The following is a 24,764-nucleotide window of genomic DNA, read 5'->3' as shown; positions in this document are numbered from 1 at the left end:
GTAGTCAAAGCTATGGTTTTTGCAGTAGTCATGTATGCATGTGAGAGTTGGACTATAAAGAAAGCTGAGTGCCAAAGAATTGATGCTTTTGAACTGTGGTGTTGGAGAAGACTCTTGAGAGTCCCTTGGACAGCAAGGAGATCCAACTAGTCCATCCTAAAGGAGATCAGTCCTAAGTGTTCATCTGAGGGACTGATGTTGAAGCCAAAACTCCAGTACTTTGGCCACCTGATGTGAGGAGCTGACTCATTGGAAAAGACCCTGATGCTGGGAAAGATTGAAGACAGGAGGAGAAGGGGATGACAGAGGATGAGATGGTTCGATGGCATCACTGACTCAATGGAGATGAGTTTGAGTAAACTCCAGGAATTGGTGATGGACAGGGAGGCCTGGCGTGCTGCAGTCCATGGGGCTGCAAGTGCTGGACATGACTGAGCAACTGAACTGAACTACAAATCAAACCAATGTACAATAGATGTGCTAGCAGAATAATGGTCCCACAAAGATGTCAACATCTTAACTCTGGAAGCTGCAAATATATGAGCTTACATGGAAAAATGAACTTTTATGATCTTGAGGTGGAAAATTTATCCTGGATTACGCTGATGAGCCAATGTACTGATCTGGGTCTTCATAAAGGAGAGAGGGAAGTAAGAGAGTAAGACATGGGAAAAGATATAATGTTGGAGGTGAGAAAGAGAGAGAGAGAGAGAGAGAGAGATGAAAGAGGAGGAGAAGAAGAAGGGAAAGAAGGAGGAGGAGGATAGAGGTGAGCTGACTGATCTGAAAAGCTACACTAAACAGACTTTGAAGATTGAGTGAATTACGAGGCCAGTAACCATGGAATTCAGGCAGCACCAAGAAGTTAAAAAAAGGTGAAGAAATGTGTATTTCCCTAAAGTCTCCAGAAGGGACACAGACATTTTGATTTTAGTTCCATAAGATCCATTTTGAACTTTTGACATCTAGATCTGTAGGATGAATTTGTTTGTTTTTAGCAACAAGTGTGTGGTAACCTGTTACAGCAACGGTAGGAAACTACACTATGGAAGTGCAAGTTTTCTTGGATTCTAAAGTGAGGGAAGCTCAGATTATGTTCTGTGTCTCCCAGGGACAGGGTTATGCCTTTGCTGAGGCTGAGTTGACTCAAGAACATGGAGAGTCACACACCGTTAGCATTCCCTTAAGCAGAGACTCATGAGTTATTTGTTCTATTCTCTCTGAATGAGTGTAATCCATGAGTGGGACAGGGCTGTGGTAGAGCAAGTCATTGAATCTCTTAGATCTGTGGGGTCCTCCCCATGTGGACAGCATCAATTGTATGAGGGAAGCCACATTAACTCCCACTAGGTTACACTCTGCAACCTTGGCTGAATCAGAATTTAGTGTGAGGAGGAAGTTCAGCCCCTCCCACCAAGACTTGACCCACTTAGAGTCTGCAAAGGGAAGCATGTGGTTAGTTCTGATTGAGTTAATCTAAGAAAATTGTCTTAATTTGGAGGGAGGAGACAAATGAGGCAACTGAGAGTTTAAATGTTTCACAATTTTGAAACAATTTGAAAAGCAATTTGACCTAGCTCACACAGCAAACACTTGGTTGAGCTAATATTTCATTTCAGATTTGTTTCAGCCTGGGAACTAGGATCTACACAATGCTCTGGGATCATAAGGAAATACTTGGTTTTAATTGGTAGACAGGATGGTTAATAATAAAAAAAATATAGTAGGAGAGAGATTACCTTGATATTTCCAAAGGAAAGAGGCACCATAAAATAATCAATAATTTTGTCTGATATTTTACCCCCTTAATGATCAGTTATTCATTCATTCATTTTTGTTTAGTAAGTAATTTCTGATCATTTGGAAAATGTTAAACACTGGAGAGAGAGATTGATGAATAAGACAGTTTCTGCCCCTTCTTAACCAATCATGTAGCAATTATGCATTGAGTAGTTCTACATGTCTGGCACTGTGTGAAATATTGAAGATATAACAGACAGGAAAAGCAAAATGGTGCCTGCAGATGGTAAATCTAGAAGGAGACAGATATTAATCAAATAGAGAAAATCAAGAGCAAATTGACTGACAAAACTCTCTAGGGGCTATTGGAGAGAAACATGGAAGTATCTGATCTAATCTGAGCAGGTACAGGCTTCATGGATGAATTGACATATAGAGATATGTCTGAAGGAGTACATAGTTTTGAGTCAAGGAATAAAAAAGAGTGTTTTAAAGAGAAGTAATATGTGCAAAGCCTTTGTCCCAAAGAGGCACACTGAATTTTCAAAACTGAAAGAAATTTGATGTGGCTGGAATAATGGTGAGTACATGGTATATGAAGCTGGAGAGGAAAGCAGGAGATGAATCAAACAAATTCTCACTGATGTATGGCTCTTGGTTTTGACCCTATATGTACTGTTTTTACCAAAGAGTGCAATGATTTTATTTGTGTTTTGAAAAGATCTTTCTGATTTCTGGTTAATGGATGTATTGGGAGGTGACAAGGATGGAAAGAATAATCAGTGAGGTGAGCATAGCAGGTGTTTAGGCAAGCTGGCAGCCTGGCTAAGGAGGAGGTGATGGAAGTTGAGATAGCAGGAGAGATTGTGGACATATTGAAAAGATAAGAACAAAAAGATCAAAGGTGGTATGTTGTGATGGTAATAAGATAGCTGTTGAGAGTAACTTTCAGGATCCAAGTTTGTGCCAAAGGATGAATGTGGTATCATGAAGAATGAGAAGGGCACCATGAGAAAGAACTGGATTAGGGTAAAGATTGCAAGCCTTAAATTGGAAAGCTGAGTTGATGAAGACTTTGAGATACCAAAAATGTCAAATACTCCATACTCCTTTAGATTTAAGAGGAGAAGTAAGAGATAAAGAAACTAATGGTCACCGTTTGCAGCTATTGTGACTGAATCTAAGGAATAAATGTTGTCTAGGAGAAAAGAATAAAACAGGAATTAAAGTTGTTCTGGAACCAATCACTTGTATGGAACTACAAAGGAGACAGAGATTAGCAAGAGAGAATGGAAGAAAGACAAAAAGGAATATATAGGTAGAATCTAGTGAGGATAAGGATGGAGTGTTTTATGAGAAAACAGCAGAGAATGATCAGAAATTGTGAAAGACTTTCTGGGAGATGGAGATCATTGTAAATCTAAGAGGTATTTGTTTTGGTGAACTATAGGGGAAAGAAACTATAATTTGCATGGGAGCCAGCACGGGAGTTCCCACCCATGACAAAGGTCATGCGGAGCGGACCTGACATGCAAAGGCGAATCAGGACTCGAGAGGCCGCCTGGACCTGCCTGAGCATCTACCCCAAAACCAAAATCTGTCTGTTTTACTATTTCACGACTTTCATCAACTTTTCTGACATTAACGGGGGGCTATCCCCGACCACCTTTCTCTGAAGAAAATCAACTTAAAGCTCTAGTTAATAAGTCTCCAAGGTATAATAGGTGTGTTCCAATTCAAACCCCTCTGATGACTTTTTAGCTTGCCTAACAGGTTTGTTCAGATTCCTGCAGCTATACATGTGATTGTTCACAGCCTCCCAACCATGAGAGGCACAGGAAGCTTAAGATATTCTAACAATGCAGAGCTTCTCGGAGAGTTAAGAAATTATTAGAATAGCACTGGTGGAGGGTTTTATTGTTGAGCCAATACTTGCTGCCAAGTTTCCACATCCCCTGTATTGTGTCCTTGGGAGTATATTAATTGATATAGTTGGTATATAGGGAAAATAAGTAGTAACCTTGGTGTTAATAACCTTGGACCCTTGAGTTAATTCTTTTATTGTTATAGCCCACCACTCTTTTGCCCTATAGGAATGCAACTTTATCTAATGCTTTTGGAGGGTGGCACCTGACTTTAGAATAATCACCTTTAGAGAAAATAAGTTTTCTGATTGACTAACCATTATTCAGAAGAAAGGGTCATAAAATGTTAACAGGCCTCCTGGCCAGAAGATGATATAAATCACCTAAAGCCTTTGCATATGATAAGTTTGCAGAAAGAAAGCCTGGCTTCGATAAGGGTCAAGGACTGCTGACCTTGCATGACTCTCTACCCCCTATTATCTTCTATGCACAACGTAAGGTATAAAAGCTACTTTGGAAAATAAAGTTGTGGGCCTTGCTCATCAGGCTTGGTCTTTCTGTGTCATCTTTCTTGTTTCCTTTTCTCTCGTTTTCTTCTCTGTTCTTCCTTCAGGATAACTAACTTGGAGCGTGGGGGCCCTCTGAGACCACTTATTTGCCCATGCTTCTAAGACCCACTCGAGAAGGTGCCTAAGGTGAGGCACTTTCCATGATATGAGAGGGCGCCTGTGGCCTCCGTGGTCAGTGCAAACCTGATGTCACAAGTTTTATTGGCTTTCTGGGTAAATCAGTTAGATCAAGCCTTTGTCTCTCCCCTTTTGCTATTCTTTCACCAACGCTGTCCTCCAGAGGGAATCCCTGGATCCAACCAGGGCTGGACCCCGGTAGGCTGAAGGCATGAGTTTAAGGCAGGGAAATAAAGACAGAAATGTCAACTCTTGGCTGGTAGCTAGAAGATGGCCAAGTAGTATATGTTTGTAAGACAGAAGAGAACCAAACATGTATCCATGGTTATGGGGAAAATACTGTTGAAAATGAGAGGAAAGCGTGAGGGAAGAAGGGTAAGGGGAAGAGAGGATGAGAGAATATGTGTGAAAAAGAATATAAGGAAAATTGATAAGCATTAATAATTGTATTCAAAGCATAGGTGGAATAATTGTCTTCAGAGAGGAGAAGGTTCATTGTCTCAATGATACAAGAGGATGCACACTGATATTTTTTATGGCATAGAGTTCACAAAGTATCATCACGACAAGGTTGATTTTCTTTGTGAAATAAGTGCTGAGAACATTTGTTGAGAAAGGGCAAAGTGGTAGAAGATTCAATGGTGGAAGCAGTGCTCATGGAAGTTGGGGGGACAGGTAACGTGAGAAATGCAGAAGGGCTTCCAGGCAAATAGTAGTTTCCTTTCAGTGAGATGGAAGATTGAAGGCATTAAATAGAAGAGGGAAGAGGTCAGAAAATAAAAGGAAAATAAGTTTGTAAGTCTAAACCAGTAAGTGTTGTTTCTTGGTCATCACTGCCATGAATTATCTTGTGTCACTACTGCTTATCTTTTTCGGTTCTGTGGTGGGTAGAGGGAACCAAGGGGCTTTCCCAGTGTCTCAGGGGTAAAGAATCTGTCTGCTGTGCAGGAGACCTGCATTTGATCCCTGGATTGGGAAGATCCCCCGGAGGAGTGCATGACAACCCACTCCAGTATTCTTGCTGGAGAATCCCATGGACAGAGGATCCTGGCGTGCTACAGTCCACAGGAAAGCACGGAATCAGACATGACTGAAGCGACGGAGCACAGCACAGCACAGCACAGCACAGCACAGCACAGCATAGCACAGCATAGCACAGAGAGTGCCCCCAATATCAGGCAGTCTTGTTAAGAAAGGCTAAAATTCCAGCTAACACCTTTCTCTTTGGTGCACAGATAAGTACATAATCTCCCCCCATTTTCTGCATTTTTGAGGGGTGCTGCTGAGTGTTACATAGAGACAGGTGTACAGCAAAATGGTAGGATAATGTGACTCTGAATAGAATGTACCTCACCATTTCAGATCATTGATAGTTGCTTATTTAGTTGACCATGCATGGCACATAGTAAGTTTTCAATAAGAATACTGATATGAGTCAAGATGGACACAGTTCCCCAAAGGAATACAAGTGAAATACATTTTGTAAACAAACTGAGACCACTGCTAATGGTTAGTGTGTTTGTGTGTGTGCACACACGCATACGCGTGCATGCTCAGTAGTGTCCGATTGTGTGCAACCCAATGGACTGTACCTGCCAGGCTCCTTTGTCCATGGAATTTTCCAGGCAAGAATACTGGAGTTCACTGCCATTTTCTACCTAGGGGATCTTCCTGATTCAGGGTTCAAACCCAGGTATCTGGCATCTTCTGCATTGACAGGCAGATTTTTTACCACCAATGCCACTTGAGCATGAGTCAAACAGTAAACAAAGGGTAAGCCATCCTATTATGTAGATTATGTACTTATCTGTGCACCAAAGAGATAGCAACAGCTCATACGCAGCTGTCCAGTGTGCTAGGCATGTGCTGATCAATGAATTGGTTAGTGAAGTGCTCTGGGGGCAGTTCATGATCTTACCTCACTGTGTTTGCAACCTTCAGACATGGTCCTGCTGGAGAGCGTGTACTTCTCAGACTCGGCTTTGGTTTTCCTGATTCTTTTCAACCACTTCCTGTATTGCTCACGGACCTGCAAAGCATGCTCTGAGTCAGCTCACCTGAGAGGAGTGAGGATGGGATGAGTCCTGACAGGGAGTCAAGACAGTGGTACCTGCTGGCTGAGGAGGCAGTACACCAGGAAGATGAAGACGCCCTGCAGGCTGTTGATGATGGTGAAGAGGTAGGCCATGACGTGGGCAGCCGGTCCCACCTGCAGAATTCCCAGAAACCACGTGCATCCCAAGATGAAGAGCTGAGCTGTGGCTTTAAATGTCAGCATCCTGAGTAGGAGGAGAAAGTAAGTTTCTGATACAACCACAGCCATTCTCATCTTCACTCATGGATGCTCCTTCCTTTCCCTGTTGGTAATGACTTCTCAGACTGGGTTGTGATTGTTTTTTTTCTTTGTTGTCAATGATGCTCCACAATAGAAATGCCACTGAGGTCTAGAATGACATTTTGATTTGGATGGAAAGGGAAGCGACACTTCATAAGTTGCAAAATCTTTATGATCCTCTGTGGAGATACCTAATTTCATTCAACCAATGTTCCTGAGGAAGTACCATGCATCACACTCTGTGTTGGGTCCTGGGCATTAAACATCACAAAGGTGAGATATCTATTTTCATAAAGCTCATGATCTACTCAAATGACTAATACAACAAAACAGTAAGATGCATAATTTAGAAAAGATAATGGTAGAAATGCAAAAGAAAGAGCCTCAGATATGCACAAGATTTCCTGGAACAAAGGTCTGCCTAAACCTCTTAGAAGATTTAATGTTCACTGGGATTTTTACCAGGAAGAGGAGTGGGAGAGAGATGAGAACGAGCTTGAAATGTGGGGTGTGAAAGTGTACTAGACTGTGGAAGTGGTCACATATTCCTCTAAGTGCTTCATGGGAACATAATTGTTCTCTGCACATTTGTCATAGGACTGCTGACAAAGTCCAGAGAATGTTGCTGAGGGAGTCACAAGGTCACAAACTGGAATTAGAAATGGATAGAGAACACCCCTGGGTCTGAACTTGCTGCCTTAGGACACCTCCATTCATTTTACTCTGGCTTTCCTTAGAAAACCTGAGAATGGACACAAAGACCTGTTCAGGCATATGCCTTCACTTTTGCAACCACACATCTGCAGGGCTGTCAGTCTCTTCTCCATCTTACCTCGTGTTCTGGAAGGTGGACACCTCACTATTGAGGGAACAGAGTTTTCTTTTCAAAATCCAAAGGGTCATCAGAGAGAAGGCTAAATTGACCTTCAGGAAACCAGAAAAGATTTATTGAGTAAAATTTCAGTCCCTGTCCAGCCTGTCCAACATCATTTCCGCACTTAAGTAGTTTCTATTTTTAACCATATTAGTGTGTTTTAAGAATGGTCTTAGAAAATGCAACCAAACCCATGATAACCCAGGAACACTCCTGTTCTTGTCCCCTCTGTCACCAACCCATACCCCCCACTTTTTGTTCTCTTTAAATGATGCTTAGCTGAGTATTAAAGATGCTTTGATATCATCACTCACAGAGAAGATGGCACAGACTGGTCCAAGGAAACCCCATTTAAATCCCTTTTCTGAGTGGAGCCAGCAGCTGAGAAGGGAGAGAATAAAAAATGCATTTGTGATCAAGAAGATGTGGTACATATTTACAGTGGAATATTACTCAGTCATAAAGAACTAAATAATGCCATCTGCAGTGACATGAATGGACCTAGAGATTGTCATACCGAGTGAAGTAAGTCAGATAGAGAAAGACAAATATCATATGATATTGCTTATATGCAGTATCTTAAAAAAAGTATATAAATGAGCCTATTTACAAAACAGAAATAAAGTCGCAGATGTAGAAAACAAGCTTATAGTTACCAAGGGGGAAAGGGGGGAATAAATTGGGTGACTAGGATTGACATATACACGCTACCATATTTAAAACAGATAAGTAATAAGGACCTACTGTAGAGCTCAGGGTACTGTACTCAATACTTTGTAATGACCTATATGCAAAAAGAATCTGAAAAGGGGCTGAATATATGTATATGGATAATTGATTCACTTTGCTGTACAGTAAAAACTAACACAACATTGTTAGTCAACTATATTCCAATGAAAATTAATTAAAAATGAATTTGCATTGCATATGAGTGCATATATATGGAATCTAGAAAAATGGTACTGGTGAATTTATTTGTAGATCAGAAACAGAGACACAGACATAGAGAACAGACTTGCAGACACAATGAGGGGAGAATGTGGGGTGAACTGAGAGCAGCATTGAAACGTATACATTACCATGTGTAAAATAGTTAGTGGGAAATTGTTGCATAACACAGGGAACTCAACCCAATGCCTGTGACAACCTAGAGTCATAGGATGGGGGTGGGTGGGTGGGAGGGAGTATCAAGAAGGGGAAATATATGCATATTTATGGGTGATTCACATTGTTGTATGGCAGAAACAAATAGGACACTGCAAGGCAATTATCCTCCAATTAAAAACAGATATTTAGTTTCATTTTTTTAACAAGTGGTTGACCAGTTTTCCCAGCACCACTTGTTAAAGAGATTGTCTTTAATCCATTGTATATTCCTGCCTTCTTTGTCAAAGATAAGGTGTCCCTAGGTGCGTGGATTTATCTCTGGGCTTTCTATTTTGTTCCATTGATCTCTATTTCTGTCTTTGTGCCAGTACCATACTGCCTTGATGACTGTGGCTTTGTAGTAGAGCCTGAAGTCAGGCAGGCTGATTCTTCTAGTTCCATTCTTCTTTCTCAGGATTGCTTTGGCTATTTGAGGTTTTTTGTATTTCCATACAAATTGTGAAATTATTTGTTCTAGCTCTGTGAAGAGTACTCTTGGTAGCTTGATAGGGATTGCATTGAATCTATAAATTGCTTTGGGTAGTATACTCATTTTCACTATACTGATTCTTCCAATCCATGAACATGGTATATTTCTCCATCTATTAGTGTCCTGTTTGATTTCTTTCACCAGTGTTTTATGCTGCTGCTGAGTCGCTTCATTCATGTCCGACTCTGTGTGACCCCATAGACAGCAGCCCATGAGGCTCCCCTGGCCCTGGGATTCTCCAGGCAAGAACACTGGAGTGGGTTGCCATTTCCTTCTCCGATGCATGAAAGTGAAAAGTGAAAGTGAAGTCGCTGAGTCTTGTCCGACTCTTAGCGACCCCATGGACTGCGGCCCACCAGGCTCCTCCGTTCATGGGATTTTCCAGGTGAGAGTGCTGCAGTGGGGTGTCATTGCCTTCTCCGAGTGTTTTATAGTTTTATATATATAGGTCTTTATTTTCTTTAGGTAGATATATTCCTAAATATTTTATTCTTTTCGTTGCAATGGTGAATGGAATTGTTTCCTTAATTTCTCTTTCTGTTTTCTCATTATTAGTGTATAGGAATGCAAGGGATTTCTGTGTGTTGATTTTATATCCTGCAATTTTACTATATTCATTGATTAGTTCTAGTAATTTTATGGTGGAGTCTTTAGGGTTTTCTATGTAGAGGATCATGTCATCTGCAAGTAGTGAGAGATTTACTTCTTCTTTGCCAATTTGGATTCCTTTTATTTCTTTTTCTGCTCTGATTGCTGTGGCCAAAACTTCCAGAACTATGGTGAATAGTAATGGTGACAGTGGGCACCCTTGTCTTGTTCCTGACTTTAGGGGAAATGCTTTCAATTTTTCACCATTGAGGATAATGTTTGCTGTGGGTTTGTCATATATAGCTTTTATTATGTTGAGGTATGTTCCTTCTATTCCTGCTTTCTGGAGAGTTTTTATCATAAATGGATGTTGAATTTTGTCAAAGGCTTTCTCTGCATTTATTGAGATAATCATATGGTTTTTATTTTTCAATTTGTTAATGTGGTGTATTACATTGATTGATTTGTGGATATTGAAGAATCCTTGCATCCCTGGGATAAAGCCCACTTGGTCATGGTGTATGATATTTAACTTGTAAAAGAATGAAACTAGAACACTTTCTAACACCATACACAAAAATAAACTCAAAATGGATTAAAGATCTAAACGTAGGACCAGAAACTATAAAACTCCTCGAGGAGAACATAGGCAAAACACTCTCTGACATACATTACAGCAGGATCCTCAATGACCTACCTCCCAGAATATTGGAAATAAAAGCAAAAAGAAACAAATGGGATCTAATTCAACTTAAAAGCTTCTGCACAAGAAAGGAAACTATAAGTAAGGTGAAAAGACAGCCTTCAGGATGGGAGAAAATAATAGCAAATGAAGCAACTGACAAACAACTAATCTCAAAAATATACAAGCAACTCCTACAGCTCAATTCCAAAACAATAAATGACCCAATCAAAAAATGGGCCAAAGAACTAAATAGACATTTCTCCAAAGAAGACATACAGATGGCTAACAAACACAGGAAAAGATGCTCAACATCACTCATTATCAGAGAAATGCAAATCAAAGCCACTATGAGGTACCGTTTCACGCCAGTCAGAATGGCTGTGATCCGAAAGTCTACAAGCAATAAATGCTGGAGAGGGTGTGGAGAAAAGGGAATCCTCTTACACTGTTGGTGGGAATGCAAACTAGTACAGCCACTATGGAGAACAGTGTGGAGATTCTTTAAAAAAAAACTGGAAATAGAACTGCCTTATGAGCCAGCAATCCCACTACTGGGCATACACAGCGAGGAAACCAGAATTGAAAGAGACACGTGTACCCCAATGTTCATCGCAGCACTGTTTATAATAGCCAGGACATGGAAGCAACCTAGATGTCCATCAGCAGATGAATGGATAAGAAAGCAGTGGTACATATACACAATGGAGTATTACTCAGCCATTAAAAAGAATACATTTGAATCAGTTCTAACTAGGTGGATGAAACTGGAGCCTGTTATACAGAGTGAAGTAAGCCAGAAAGAAAAACACCAATACAGTATACTAAGGCATATATACGGAATTTAGAAAGATGGTAACAATAACCCTGTATACAAGACAGCAAAAGAGACACTGATGTATAGAACAGTCTTTTGGACTCTGTGGGAGAGGGAGAAGGTGGGATGATTTGGGAGAATGGCATTGAAACATGTATAATACCATATATGAAACGAGTTGCCAAACCAGGTTTGATGAACGATACTGGATTTTTGGGGCTGGTGCACTGGGACGACCCAGAGGGATGGTATGGGGAGGGAGGAGGCAGGAGGGTTCAGGATGGGGAGCACGTGTATACCTGTGGTGGATTCATGTTGGTATATTGCAAAACCAATACAATATTTTAAGATTAAAAAATAAAGTAAAATATATAAAAAAATAATAAAAAAAGAAAAAACATATTTAAAACGTGACTCCCTTAAAAAATTAAAAAAATGCATTTATCCTTAGGGATCTATAATAATTATATAATTCACTCATTATTCAAGAAGTATTGAGTGTCTCTTTTTTGACAGATTCTGTGATTGTCTCTGATAATAAAGTGGTAAAGAGACTATACATGTAAATTCCATATTGGCAGGAGATACACAATTTAATGATAAAAAAGGGAGGTTATGACAATGTATCTTTGAATGTAATGCTCAGTTTTGGGTCTAAGGAAATAGAATGGTTAAGGAAGATTCCCAGAGAAATCATGTTTCAGTAGAAAGAAGACCAATGAGTAGATGTTCCTGAGATAATCAGGGTTGAAGCAGGGAAGTCTGTAAATGTGTTCGTTTTTGAGAGGCTTCTGAACCTAACATAGTTTTAAGAGCCTTTCTTGCATTATTCAATTTAATTTGTTATCTGCTGTAAAACTCATCCACTGCTTTTTTTTTTTTTTAAAAATGGTTTTATTGAGATATGTTTTCACATCCAATGAAACTTACCCATTAAAACTGTACAGTTGAGTGATCTTTGGATAGTCACAGAGTTGTGCAACCATCACCATAGTCTAACTTCAGAACACTTTCAACTTGTCAAACAGAAACTGCATTCACAATAGCATGAGGAAATCCTCATTCCCACTTCCATGCATCCCAACCCTGATCCTAGCCCCCGGGTACCATTAATCAACTTTCTGTCACTATGGATCTGCCTGTTCAGGATACTCACATAAATGGAATCACACAGTATGTGGTCTTCTGTGACTAGATTCTTTCACTTAATGTTTTCAAGGTTCATTCATGTTGCAACATGGTTTTATGGCTGAAAACTCATTTTTAGTCTTTCTTCATAGCTGAATAATATTCTATTATGTGGCTATGCTACATTTTGGTATGCCTTCATCAGCTGATGGACATATGTCATTCTCAGGCTTTGGGTATTCTGAATAATGCTGCAATGAACACTGATGTAATTTTTTGTGTGGATTTTCATGTGTTTAGGATATATACCTAAGAATGGAATTGCTGGGTCATTTGGTACCTACATATCAAAACTTTTGAGAAATTGTTTTCTACAAGTGGTGGCACTAATTTCACCTCAACAAGCAATATATGAGGGTTCTAATTGTTCCATAACTTTTTATTTTTTTAATTGCCAGTCTTTATTTCCTTTAATCATTTAAGTGAATGAGTATGAAGTGATGTGTCCTTTTGTGGGTTTTGATTTGTATTTTCCTAATGACTAATGATGTTGAACATCTTTTCATGCACTTATTGTCATTTACTTATCTTTGGAGAAATCTTTATTCAAAATTAGTGTCCTTTTTTGGGGAATGGTGACGAGTGGTAAAGAATCTGCTTTCCAATGCAGGAGATGCAAGCGACTCAGGTTTGACCCAGGGTCAGGCAGATTCCCTGGGTATGCCAACCCATTCCAGTATTCTTGCCTGGGAAATCCATGGACAGAGGAGCCTGGAAGGCTACAGTCCATGGGGTTGCAAAGAGTTGGATACATCTTAGTGACTAAGCAAGCAGGCAAGGAATCACTGTTGAACTTGGTATTAGAGACAGAAATTCTGTTTTCAGAAGAACAATACTTGACATGAATACTTAACCAGATTGAGGAGAGGGTCATAACTAGCAAACAGGCAGAAAAATTGAAGAGACAGACCTGGAGTCAAACAGAAAGAGGACTTGGCCTTTCTGAGTCACAACCAAGAAGAGACCTACAAGTGAAAGGGAGCATGCCCAGGGTTTCTGGTTCAAGATGGAGGAGTAGAAGGATTCTGCTCATCTCCTCCTGCAAAAGCACCAAAATCACAACTAGCTGTTGAACAGCCACAGACAGGAGGATGCTGGAATCTACCAAAGAAAGATACTCCACGCCCAAAGATAAAGAAGAAATGGCAGGAGATGGTAGGAGGGGCACAATCACGATAAAATCAAATCCTATACACACTGGGTAGGTAACCCACAACCTGGAGAACAATAATACAAAAGAAGATCACCCACCATTGTGAAGGTTTGGAACCGCACGTCAGGCTTCTAGCCTGGGGGCCCAACAAAGGAACTGGGAATCCTCAGCGAATCTGACTGGGAAGGCTAGTGGGATTTGATTACAAGACTTCCACAGAACTGGGGGAAACAGAGACTCTACTCTTGGAGGGCACAAACAAAACCTTGCATGCACCAAGACTCAAAGGAAAAGAGCAGTGACTCCACAGGAAACTGAACCAAAACTACCTGCAATGTTGGAGGGTATCCTGTGGAGGTATGGGTCAGCAGGGGCTCATCACAGGGACAGAGGGGACTGGCAGCAGCTGTCTCGGAATGTCTCCTTTGGTGTAAACCCTCTTGGAGAAATTAACCTGACCATAGAGCCCATAGACCTGAGGGTTGGGTCACCTCGGCCAAAAAACTACCAGAGAGGAAGTGCAACCCCATCCATCAGCAGATAATTGGATTAAAGCTTTATTGAGTAAGGCCCTGCCCACCAAAGCATGACCCAGGTTTTCCAACCACCAGTCCCTGCCATTAGGAAGCTTACACAAAGAGAAGACGCAAGAAGAACCACAATCCCACAGCAACCAAAACAAAGCCACACCACAGAAAGTTAATCAGCATGAAAAAGCAGAAAGTTACATCTCAGAGGAAGGGATATTATAAAGCCCCAGAAAAACAGCTAAATGATGTAGATGTAGGCAACATTCCACAAAAAGTGTTCAGAATAATGATAATGAATATGATTCAGGATCTTGGGAAAAGTATGGAGGCAAAGATTGAGAAGATACAAGAAATGTTTACCAAAGACCTACAAGAACTAAAGAACAAAGAATCAGAGATGAATAATACCCTAGAAGGAATCCATAACAGAATATGAGGCAGAAGCACGAATAAATGACCTGGAGGACAGAATGGTAGAAATAACTGCCATAGAACCGAATATAGAAGAAAGAATGAAAAGAAATGCAGGCAGCCTAAGAGACCTCTGGGACATTAAACACATGATCATTCACATTATAGGGGTCCCAGAAGGAGAAGAGAGAGATAAGCAACCTGAGAAAGTATTAGCTGAAAACTTCCCTAACATGGGAAAGAAAATAGTCAACCAAGTCAAGAAGCACATTGAGTCCCAGGCAGGATAAACCCAAGGAGAAACACACTGAGCTGAGACATGTGGTAATCAGATTGGCAAAAATTAAAGACAGAGATAAAATATTAAAAGCAACAAGGGAAAAATAGCAAATGACATACAAGGGAACTCCCATTAGGCTATCAGCTGATTTCTCAACAGAAACTCTACAAGCCAGAAGCAAATGGTATGATGTATTCAGAGTGATGAAAGAGAGGAATCTATAACCAAGAATACTCTACCCAGCAAGACTATCCTTCAGATTTGATGAAGTCAAATGCTTTCCAGACAACTAAAGTTAAGAGGATTCAGTACCACCAAACCAGCTATACAACAAATGGTAAAGCAACTTCTCTAGGCAGGAAACAGAAAAGGAAAAGCCCTACATACAGAAAATGCACCCAAAACAATTACGAAAATGGTAATAGGATCATATATATCGATAATTATCTTAAATGTAAATGGATTAAGTGCACCAACCAAAAGACATAGACTGGCTGAGCAGATGAAAACATGTCCAGGTATATACTTCCACTTACCACATCACTCTGCTTGACCCCCCAAATTTTATGTAATTATTTTATATTGTTAGATTAATCGTGTTCCCTTCTGTAACTATTAAATTACCAACACCTGTTGGATCATAGAAAAAGCAAGAGAATTCCAGAGAAACATCTACTTCTGTTTCATTAACTACACTAAAGCCTTTGACTGTGTGGATCAACACAAACTGTGGAAAATTCTTAAAGAGAAGGGATTATCAGACCACCTTACCTGCTTCCTGAAAAATCTGTATGCAGGTCAAGAAACAACAGTTAGAACCAGACATAGTACAACTGACTGGTTCCAAGTTGGGAAAGGAGTATTTTAAGGCTGAACATTGTCACCTTGCTTATTTAACTTATATGCAGAGTACATCTAGTGAAATGCCAGGCAGGATGAAACACAAGATGGATTCAAGACTGCAGGGAAAATTATCATTAACCTCAGATATGCAGGTGACACCACCCTTAGGGCAGAAGGCAAAGGGGAGCTAAAGAGCCTCTTGATGAAAGTGAAAAAGGAGAGAGAAAAGCTGACTTAAAACACAACATTCAAAAACTAAGATCATGGCATCTGGTTCCAGCACTTCACTGCAAATAGGTGGGAAAACAGTGGATACAGTGACAGACTTTATTTTCTAGGGTTCAAAAATCACTGCCAAACGTGACTGCACCCATGAAATTAAAAGACACTTGCTCCTTGGAAGAAAAGCTATGACCAACCTAGAGAGCATATTAAAAAACAGAGACATTACTTTGCCGACAAAGGTCCCTCTAGTCAAAGCTATGCTTTTTCCAGTAGTCATGTGTAGATGTGAGTGTTGGACCATAAAGAAAGCTGAGCCCCAAAGAACTGATGCTTTTGTACTGTGGTGTTGGAGAAGACTCTTGAGAGTCCCTTGGACAGCAAGGAGATCCAACGAGTCCATCCTAAAGGAAATCAGTGCTGAATATTCATTGGAAGGACTGATGCTGAAGCTGAAACTCCAATACTTTGGCCATGTGATGTGAAAAACTGACTCATTGGTGTCTTTCCGAGACCCTGTGGAAAGATTGAAGGCAGGAAGAGAAGGGGAAGACAGAGGATGAGACAGTTGAATGGCATCACTGACTCAATGGACATGAATTTGAGCAAGCTCCAGGGGTTGATGATGGACAGGAAGCCTGAAGTTGTGCAGAGTCAGTCATGACTGAGCGACTGAACTGAACTGAATTGAACTATTACTTACTTAGTATTATTGTATCATGAATGGTCAACAAAAAAATTATAGAATTCGATATCACCCATAATAGCATTTATTAGAAAATCTGTAATCACTTTAAAAAATTTTAATTTATTTACAATATTGTATTGGTTTTGCCATACATCAACATGAATCCACCACGGGTATACACGTGTTCCCCATTCTTGTATTTTCCAAATATTCCAAGATGATTCTGATATACATATGGACATACACTTTTTAAAGTCCATATGTATATCAGAATCATGTTGGAATATTTGGAAAATACAAATGCCCAAGTATTGCATTTCTTTTTTCTTTTTCTTTTTTGCCAGAGCTCCAGATATGTTTCTAATGAGCAGCCACATTTAAAAACAACTGGACCTTTTACTTTTATCTCGTTTGCTTCACTTTTTCTATTTCATATTCATGGCTCCCATTTCGTTTAGTTTATGTTTTCCAATTTCTTCATCTCTTATTTTTTTTTGACATTCTTTCTCAAGCCTTTATCAAGTGTAGTTCAAAAGGTTTAGTATACGTATATATAAATAATATGTGTAATATATATTTTCAAAAACATTAATTTTTGCCTAACCAAAAATTTTATGACATTTTGATTCCACTTGCTTGACTTAGTATGAATAGAATGCTAGATTTCTAATTAAAAAAATGGATATGCAACAAGAAACAAAAGTTTACTGTATAGCACAGGAAACTGTAGTCAATATTTTGTATAATGACTTATAACAGAAAATAATTAAAAAATATTATATGTGTACATGTATAACTGAATCACACACACAAAAATGAATTCTACTTTTGTAATTTAGTAATGTTCATCCTTTTGCCAGTTTTTCTAAATGTCCTATGGACATCTAAGAAAAGCATATAAGATTCAAACTTTTAAATATATTTGTGTAGCATATGATTAATATAAATGAATTAAATATGAAGGTCGACACTGAAATCAGATTGATTATATTCATTGCAGCCAAAGATGGGGAAGCTCTATACAGTCAGCAAAAACAAGACTGGGAGCTGACTATGGCTGGGATCATGAACTCCTTATTGCCAAATTCAGACTGAAATTGAAGAAAGTGAAGAAAACCACTAGACCAATCAGGTATGACCTAAATCAAATCCCTTATGACTATACAGTGGAAGTGAGAAATAGATTTAAGGGACTAGATCTGATAGAGTGCCTGATGAACATGGACGTAAGTTCGTGATATTGTACAGGAGACAGGAATCAAGACCATACCCAAGAAAAGAAATGCAAAAAAGCAAAATGGCTGCCCGGAGAGGCCTTACAAATAGCTGTGAAAAGACGGGAAATGAAAAGCAAAGGAGAAAAGGAAAGGTATAAGAATCTGAATGCAGATTTCCAAAGAATAGCAAGGAGAGATAAGAAAGCCTTCCTCAGTGATCAATGCAAAGAAATAGACGAAAACAACAGAATGGGTAAGACTAGAGATCTCTTCAAGAAAATTAGAGATACCAAGGGAACATTCCATGCAAAGATGGGCTCAATAAAGGACAGAAATGGTATGGACCTAACAGAAGCAAAAGATATTAAGAAGAGGTGGCAAGAATACACAGAGGAACTGTACAAAAAAGATCTTCATGACCAAGATAGTCACGATGGTGTGATCACTCACCTAGAGCTAGATATCCTGGATTGTGAAGTCAAGTGGGCCTTAGAAAGCATCACTATGAACAAAGCCAGTGGAGGTGATGGAATTCCAGTTGAGCTATTTCAAATTCTGAAAGATGATGCCATGAAAGTGCTACACTCAATATGCCAGCAAATTTGGAAAACTGAGCAGTGGCCACAGGACTGGAAAAGGTCAGTTTTCATTCCAATCCCAAAGAAAGGCAATGCCAAAGAATGCTCACACTACCGCGCAATTGCACTCACCTCACATGCTAGTAAAGTAATGCTCAAAATTGTCCAAGCCAGGCTTCAGCAATATGTGAACTGTGAACTTCCAGATGTTCAAGCTTCTTTTAGAGAAGACAGAGGAACCAGAGACCAAATTGCCAAGATCCGCTGGATCATGGAAAAAGCAAGAGAGTTCCAGAAAAACATCTATTTCTGCTTTATTGACTACACCAATGTCTTTGACTGTGTGGATCATAGGAAACTGTGGAAAATTCTGAAAGAGATGGGAATACAAGACCACCTGACCTGCCTCTTGAGAAACCTGTATAGATTAGGAAGCAACAGTTAAAACTGGCCATGGAACAACAGACTGGTTCCAAATAGGAAAACGGGTATGTCAAGGCTGTATATTGTCATCCTGCTTATTTAACTTATATGCAGAGTACATCATGAGAAACGCTGGGCTACACGAAGCACAAGCTGGAATCAAGATTGTCGGGAGAAATATCAATAACCCCAGATATGCAGATGACACCGCCCTTATGGCAGAAAGTGAAGAGGAACTAAAGAGCCTCTTGAAAGTGAAAGAGGAGAGTGAAAATGTTGGCTTAAAGCTCAACATTCAGAAAACGAAGATCATGGCATCTGGTCCCATCACTTCATGGTAGATAGATGGGGAAACAGTGGAAACAGTGTCAGACTTTATTTTTGGGGCTCAAAAATCACTGCAGATGGTGATTGCAGCAATGAAATTAAAAGACGCTTACTCCTTGGAAGGAAAGTTATGACCAACCTAGATAGCATATTGAAAAGCAGAGACATACTTTGCCAACAAAGGTCCATCTAGTCAAGGCTATGGTTTTTCCAGTGGTCATGTATGGATATGAGAGTTGGACTATAAAGAAAACTTTAGAGCGCTGAATAATTGATGCTTATGAACTGTGGTGTTGGAGACGACTCTTGAGAGTCCCTTGGACTGGAGGGAGATCCAACCAGTCCATTCTAAAGGAGATCAGTCCTGGGTGTTCATTGGAAGGACTGATGTTGAAGCTGAAACTCCAATACTTTGGCCACGTGATGCGAAGAGCTGACTCATTGGAAAAGACCCTGATGCTGGGGAAGATTGAGGGTAGGAGGAGAAGGGGACGAGAGAGGATGAGAAGGTTGGATGGCATCATCGTCTCGATGGACAACGGTTTGGGTGGACTCTGGAGCTGGTGATGGACAGGGAGGCCTGGCGTGCTGTGGTTCCTGGGGTCGCAAAGAGTCAGACATGACTGAGCAACTGAACTGAACTGAACTATTTAAATGTATTGGTTTTGCCATATATCGAAATGAATCCACCACAGGCATACATGTGTTCCCCATCCTGAACCCACCTCCCTCCTCCCTTCCCATACCATCCCTCTGGGTCGTTCCACTGCACCAGCCCCAATCATCCAGTATCTTGCATCGAACCTGGACTGGTGACTCATTTCATATATGATATTATATATATTCCAATGCCATTCTCCCAAATCATCCCACCTTCTCCCTCTCCCACAGAGTCCAAAAGACTGTTCTATACATCAGTGTCTCTTTTGCTGTCTCGTATACAGGGTTATAGTTACCATCTTTCTAAAAACCATATATATGTGTTAGTATACTGTATTGGCGTTTTTCTTTCTGGCTTACTTCACTCTGTATAATAGGCTCGAGTTTCATCCACTTCATTAGAACTGATTCAAATGTCTTCTTTTTAATGGCTGAGTAATACTCCATTGTGTATATGTACCACAGCTTTCTTATCCATGCATCTGCTGATGGACATCTAGGTTGCTTCCATGTCCTGGCTATTATAAACAGTGCTGCGATGAACATTGGGGTACACGTGTCTCTTTCAATTCTGGTTTCCTCAGTGTGTATGCCCAGAAGTGGGATTGCTGATCGTAAGGCAGTTCTATTTCCAGTTTTTTTTTTTTTTAAAGAATCTCCACACTGTTCTCCATAGTGGCTGTACTAGTTTGCATTCCCACCAACAGTGTAAGAGGGTTCCCTTTTCTCCACACCCTGTCCAGCATTTATTACTTGCAGACTTTTGGATCGCAGCCATTCTGACTGGAGTGAAATGGTACCTCATAGTGGCTTTGATTTGCATTTCTCTGATAATGAGTGATGTTGAGCATCTTTTCCTGTGTTTGTTAGCCATCTGTATGTCTTTTTGGAGAAATGTCTATTTAGTTCTTTGGCCCATTTTTTGATTGGGTCATTTATTGTTTTGGAATTGAGCTGTAGGAGTTGCTTGTATATTTTTGATATTAGTTGTTTGTCAGTTGCTTCATTTGCTATTATTTTCTCCCATTCTGAAGGCTGTCTTTTCACCTTGCTTATAGTTTCCTTTGTTGTGCAGAAGCTTTTAAGTTTAATTAGGTCCCATTTGTTTCTTTTTGCTTTTATTTCCAATATTCTGGGAGGTGGGTCATAGAGGATCCTGCTGTGATGTATGTCGGAGAGTGTTTTGCCTATGTTCTCCTCTAGGAGTTTTATAGTTTCTGGTCTTACGTTGAGATCTTTAATCCATTTTGAGTTTATTTTTGTGTATGGTGTTAGAAAGTGCTCTAGTTTCATTCTTTTACAAGTGGTTGACCAGTTTTCTCAGCACCACTTGTTAAAGAGATTGTCTTTAATTCATTGTCTATTCTTGCCTCCTTTGTCAAAGATAAGGTGTCCATATGTGCGTGGATTTATCTCTGGGCTTTCTATTTTGTTCCATTGATCTATATTTCTGTCTTTGTGCCAGTACCATACTGTCTTGATGACTGTGGCTTTGTAGTAGAGCCTGAAGTCAGGCAGGTTGATTCTTCCAGTTCCATTCTTCTTTCTCAAGATAGCTTTGGCTAGTCGAGGTTTTTTGTATTTCCATACAAATTATGAAATTGTTTAAATTATTAAGACATCATTCAAGATGCTCCTTTATTATTTTTTTATGCAGTTGATAAAATATTCTGAGAAATATTAATATGCCTCACTATATATTTTTTTCTTTTTCTTCATATTTCTTTAGATTCTTGCTTTATGTGTCTTTGTTCTTTGCTGATAAGGTGTTTAATGGTTTATGATGTCTACTGTCTTTTTGAATTGTATCTTTTATCTTAAAAATATTAATATTTGTTTCATTTAAAATAAATTAATTAAAAAACTGAGCATGTCCACAGAGACTAATGGGTTAATTTGTCTCAGGTTCCAGCACTTTCAAGTCTGGAGTGAGAGGCTGTTCCCAATATGAGCCTGGAGAGTGAACCCATCCTGGGACAGTTTGTGTGGTGAATGTGGGTGGAGAGTCATGGCTTGGCAGGGGAGGGTCTTATGAGGTCTTAGGACTTTCTCCTCTTCTAACTCCCAAAGGCTGTGTCCATTGTTAAATTGAGTTATTTGTCTTTTCTTGTTGAGTTATTCAATTTAATTTTAACAACAGTGAAAAGCAGAAATTCTCTTATCGAGTAAATGATTAGAAACTGAAGCTTAGAGAACTGAAGTCTATTGCTCAAGGTTTTACAGATATAAATCACTGTTGGTCTTCAGTTCAGTTCAGTTCAGTCGCTCAGTCGTGTCTGACTCTTTGCGACCCCATGAATCGCAGCATGCCAGGCCTTCCTGTCCATCACCAACTTCCGGAGTTCACTCAGACTCATGTCCATCGAATCAGTGATGCCATCCAGCCATCTCAGCCTCTGTCGTCCCCTTCTCCTTCTGCCCCCAATCCCCCCCAGCATCAGAGTCTTTTCCAATGAGTCAACTCTTTGCATGAGGTGGCCAAAATCCTGGAGTTTCAGCTTTAGCTTCATTCCTTCCAAAGAAATCCCAGGGCTGATCTCCTTCAGAATGGACGGTTGGATCTCCTTGCAGTCCAAGGGACTCTCAGGAGTCTTCTCCAACACCACAGTTCCAAAGCATCAATTCTTTGGCCCTCAGCCTTCTTCACAGTCCAACTCTCATATCCATACATGACCACAGGAAAAACCATAGCCTTGACTAGCCGGACCTTTGTTGGCAAAGTAATGTCTCTGCTTTTGAATATGCTATCTATGTTGGACATAACTTTCCTTCCAAGGAGTAAGCGTCTTTTAAGTCTTACATTACTATAAACTAGAGAGTGAGACATTCTAGAACAACAGAGAGCATGGTGGGACATTTCAGGAAAATATAGCAGCCACTGAGAAGAATGAAGTACACCTCACTGCATTAAGTTTGAGAAAACTGAAGTGTTCAAGGATTCCTGGAGAGAGCTCAGTTGACACAGATAAACATCACTTTAGCAGCATGGTATGGTTAAGCGTGCATGTTCTGGGAGAATGACTTCCTGAACAGGAGACTGAAGACCTTGGTAAACTTGAACTCCTCCTAAAACAACCAAAATACAAGCAAAACAACTAAAACCAACCACTTCAAAACTGGCAGTTATCCAAGGCCACAGAACGAACTGAAAGTTGTTGATCCAAGAGAAACTGTGGAGCCTCAATAAGATGGGGGAAAAAAGTCTGCGACATTTCCCTTTAAACTATTTCCATCCCATCTCTCCCCAGCTAAGTGGTGCAGCAGCCAAAAGCTAATAGCATTGTAGGCAGTAAAGATGTAGACTGTTTTTGGAGCCTCATTAAAAGCATCATATTATACCCAGAGCACAGTCAATATCTTTTTCTGACTCTTTAACTCCCTGGGAACTCTTTTTTTAAATAACTAAATTTATTTTTAATTGAAGGATAAGTGCTTTACAATATTGTGTTAGTTTTTGTCATATATCAACATGAATCAGCTGTCGACTAAAAAAAAGGGTGTTTATCTTGAGAGTTGTGAGTTAGTTTTATTTGGGGCAAAATGAGGACTGCAGCCCAGGGAGGGGCATCATCTCAGACAGCTCTGAGAGACTGCTCCAAAGGGGCAGTGGGGGAAAGTCAATATATAAGGTTTTGGTGAAGGGGAGTTCAATGCCATGAAGCACTCATTTTACAAAAGGCTTTTGTTAGTCATGAGGATGTCACCATGAAGGGAGAAGCACTAAATGAGGAGATGCAAGGATTGAGATAATAAAATCTGTTCCTAAAATCATCCAACTATCTAAAGACCTGTCCCACCAGATTCCCTGGAGCACATAGTGCCTCACTCCACCCTAAACTCCCTCAGAGATTGTTGAAGGTCAACACTATAGCAGCATGGGGTTCCATCTCCATAGAGGCAGATGGCAAATGCCTTTGTTGTTCAGCTATTAGCAATGCTCTTGGTAAGTACCGATTTGTAGTTGACACAGCCATAGGTATACCTAAGATCCTTCCCTCTCGAACCTCTCTCCCACCACATCCCACCCTTCTAGGTTGTTACAGAGCCCCGATTTGAGATCCCTGAGCCACACAGCCAGTTCCCACTGAGTATCTATTTTACATATGGTAATGTATATGTTTCCATGTTGCACTCTACATACATTCCATCCTCACCTCCTTTCCCCCAACACCATCCATAAATCTGTTCTCTGTATCTGTGTCCCGACTGCTGTTTAGTCACTCAGTCATGCCTGACTGTGATGCTCTGGACTGTAGCCCACCACGCTCCTCTGTCCAGGCAATTTAGAAGGCAAGAATAGTGGAAAGGGTTGTAGTTTCCTTCTCTGGGGGATCTTCCTGACTCAGGGATTGAACCTGTGTCCCGTTTATTGGTAGGCAGATTCTGGGAAGCCATTGGTGCCCTGAAAATAGGTTCAGCAGTACCACCTTTCTAGATTCCATGTATATGTGTTAATATATGATTTTTGTTTCCTCTGACTTGCTTCAGTCTGTATACTGGGTACTAGGTTCATCCACCTCACTAGCAGTGACTCAAATTCATTCCTTATCATGACTGAGTAATATTCCACTGTGTATATGTACCACAGCTTCTTTGTCCATTCATCTGTCGATGGACATCTAGATTGGTTCCATGTTCTAGCTATTGTAAATAGTGCTGCAATGAACATTGGGGTACATTTATTTTTTACAATTTTGGCTCCCTGAGAACTCTTTAGTCTCCAGCTTTGGTGGTTTTTTGATTTGGGTGACAGCTCATCTTAGTGAGGGACATAACAAAAGCCCACCTTTAGGACATTACCAAAATAATACAAATTACCGTCACATCTCCAGTTTCCCAAAGATATGATCTCAGGTGGAGTCAACTAGAATGTGAATTTAAAAGGAAGTACTGGAGAAAATCAGGGACATGGGGAACTTTGAAAAGCTCTGAAATATTCCCAGAAATCCATGGATGCACAAGGATATGCCCATGCTCAGTGAAGACCTGAGAAAGAAGACAACAGTCTCTCATCTCTGGCT

The 24,764-nt window shown here is 40.1% G+C and overlaps 1 pseudogene; it reads right to left on the bottom strand.

Moving 5' to 3' along the window:
- Nucleotides 1-5,479: 5,479 nt before the first annotated feature.
- Nucleotides 5,480-24,764, bottom strand: part of LOC133244033 (adhesion G protein-coupled receptor E2-like) — a 50,078-nt pseudogene continuing 30,793 nt past the window's right edge.

The sequence above is a fragment of the Bos javanicus genome, unplaced genomic scaffold, assembly GCF_032452875.1.
Source record: "Bos javanicus breed banteng unplaced genomic scaffold, ARS-OSU_banteng_1.0 tig00004450_1, whole genome shotgun sequence".
NCBI classification, from domain to species: Eukaryota; Metazoa; Chordata; class Mammalia; order Artiodactyla; family Bovidae; genus Bos; species Bos javanicus.
This window is presented reverse-complemented; position numbering and strand designations above follow the sequence as displayed.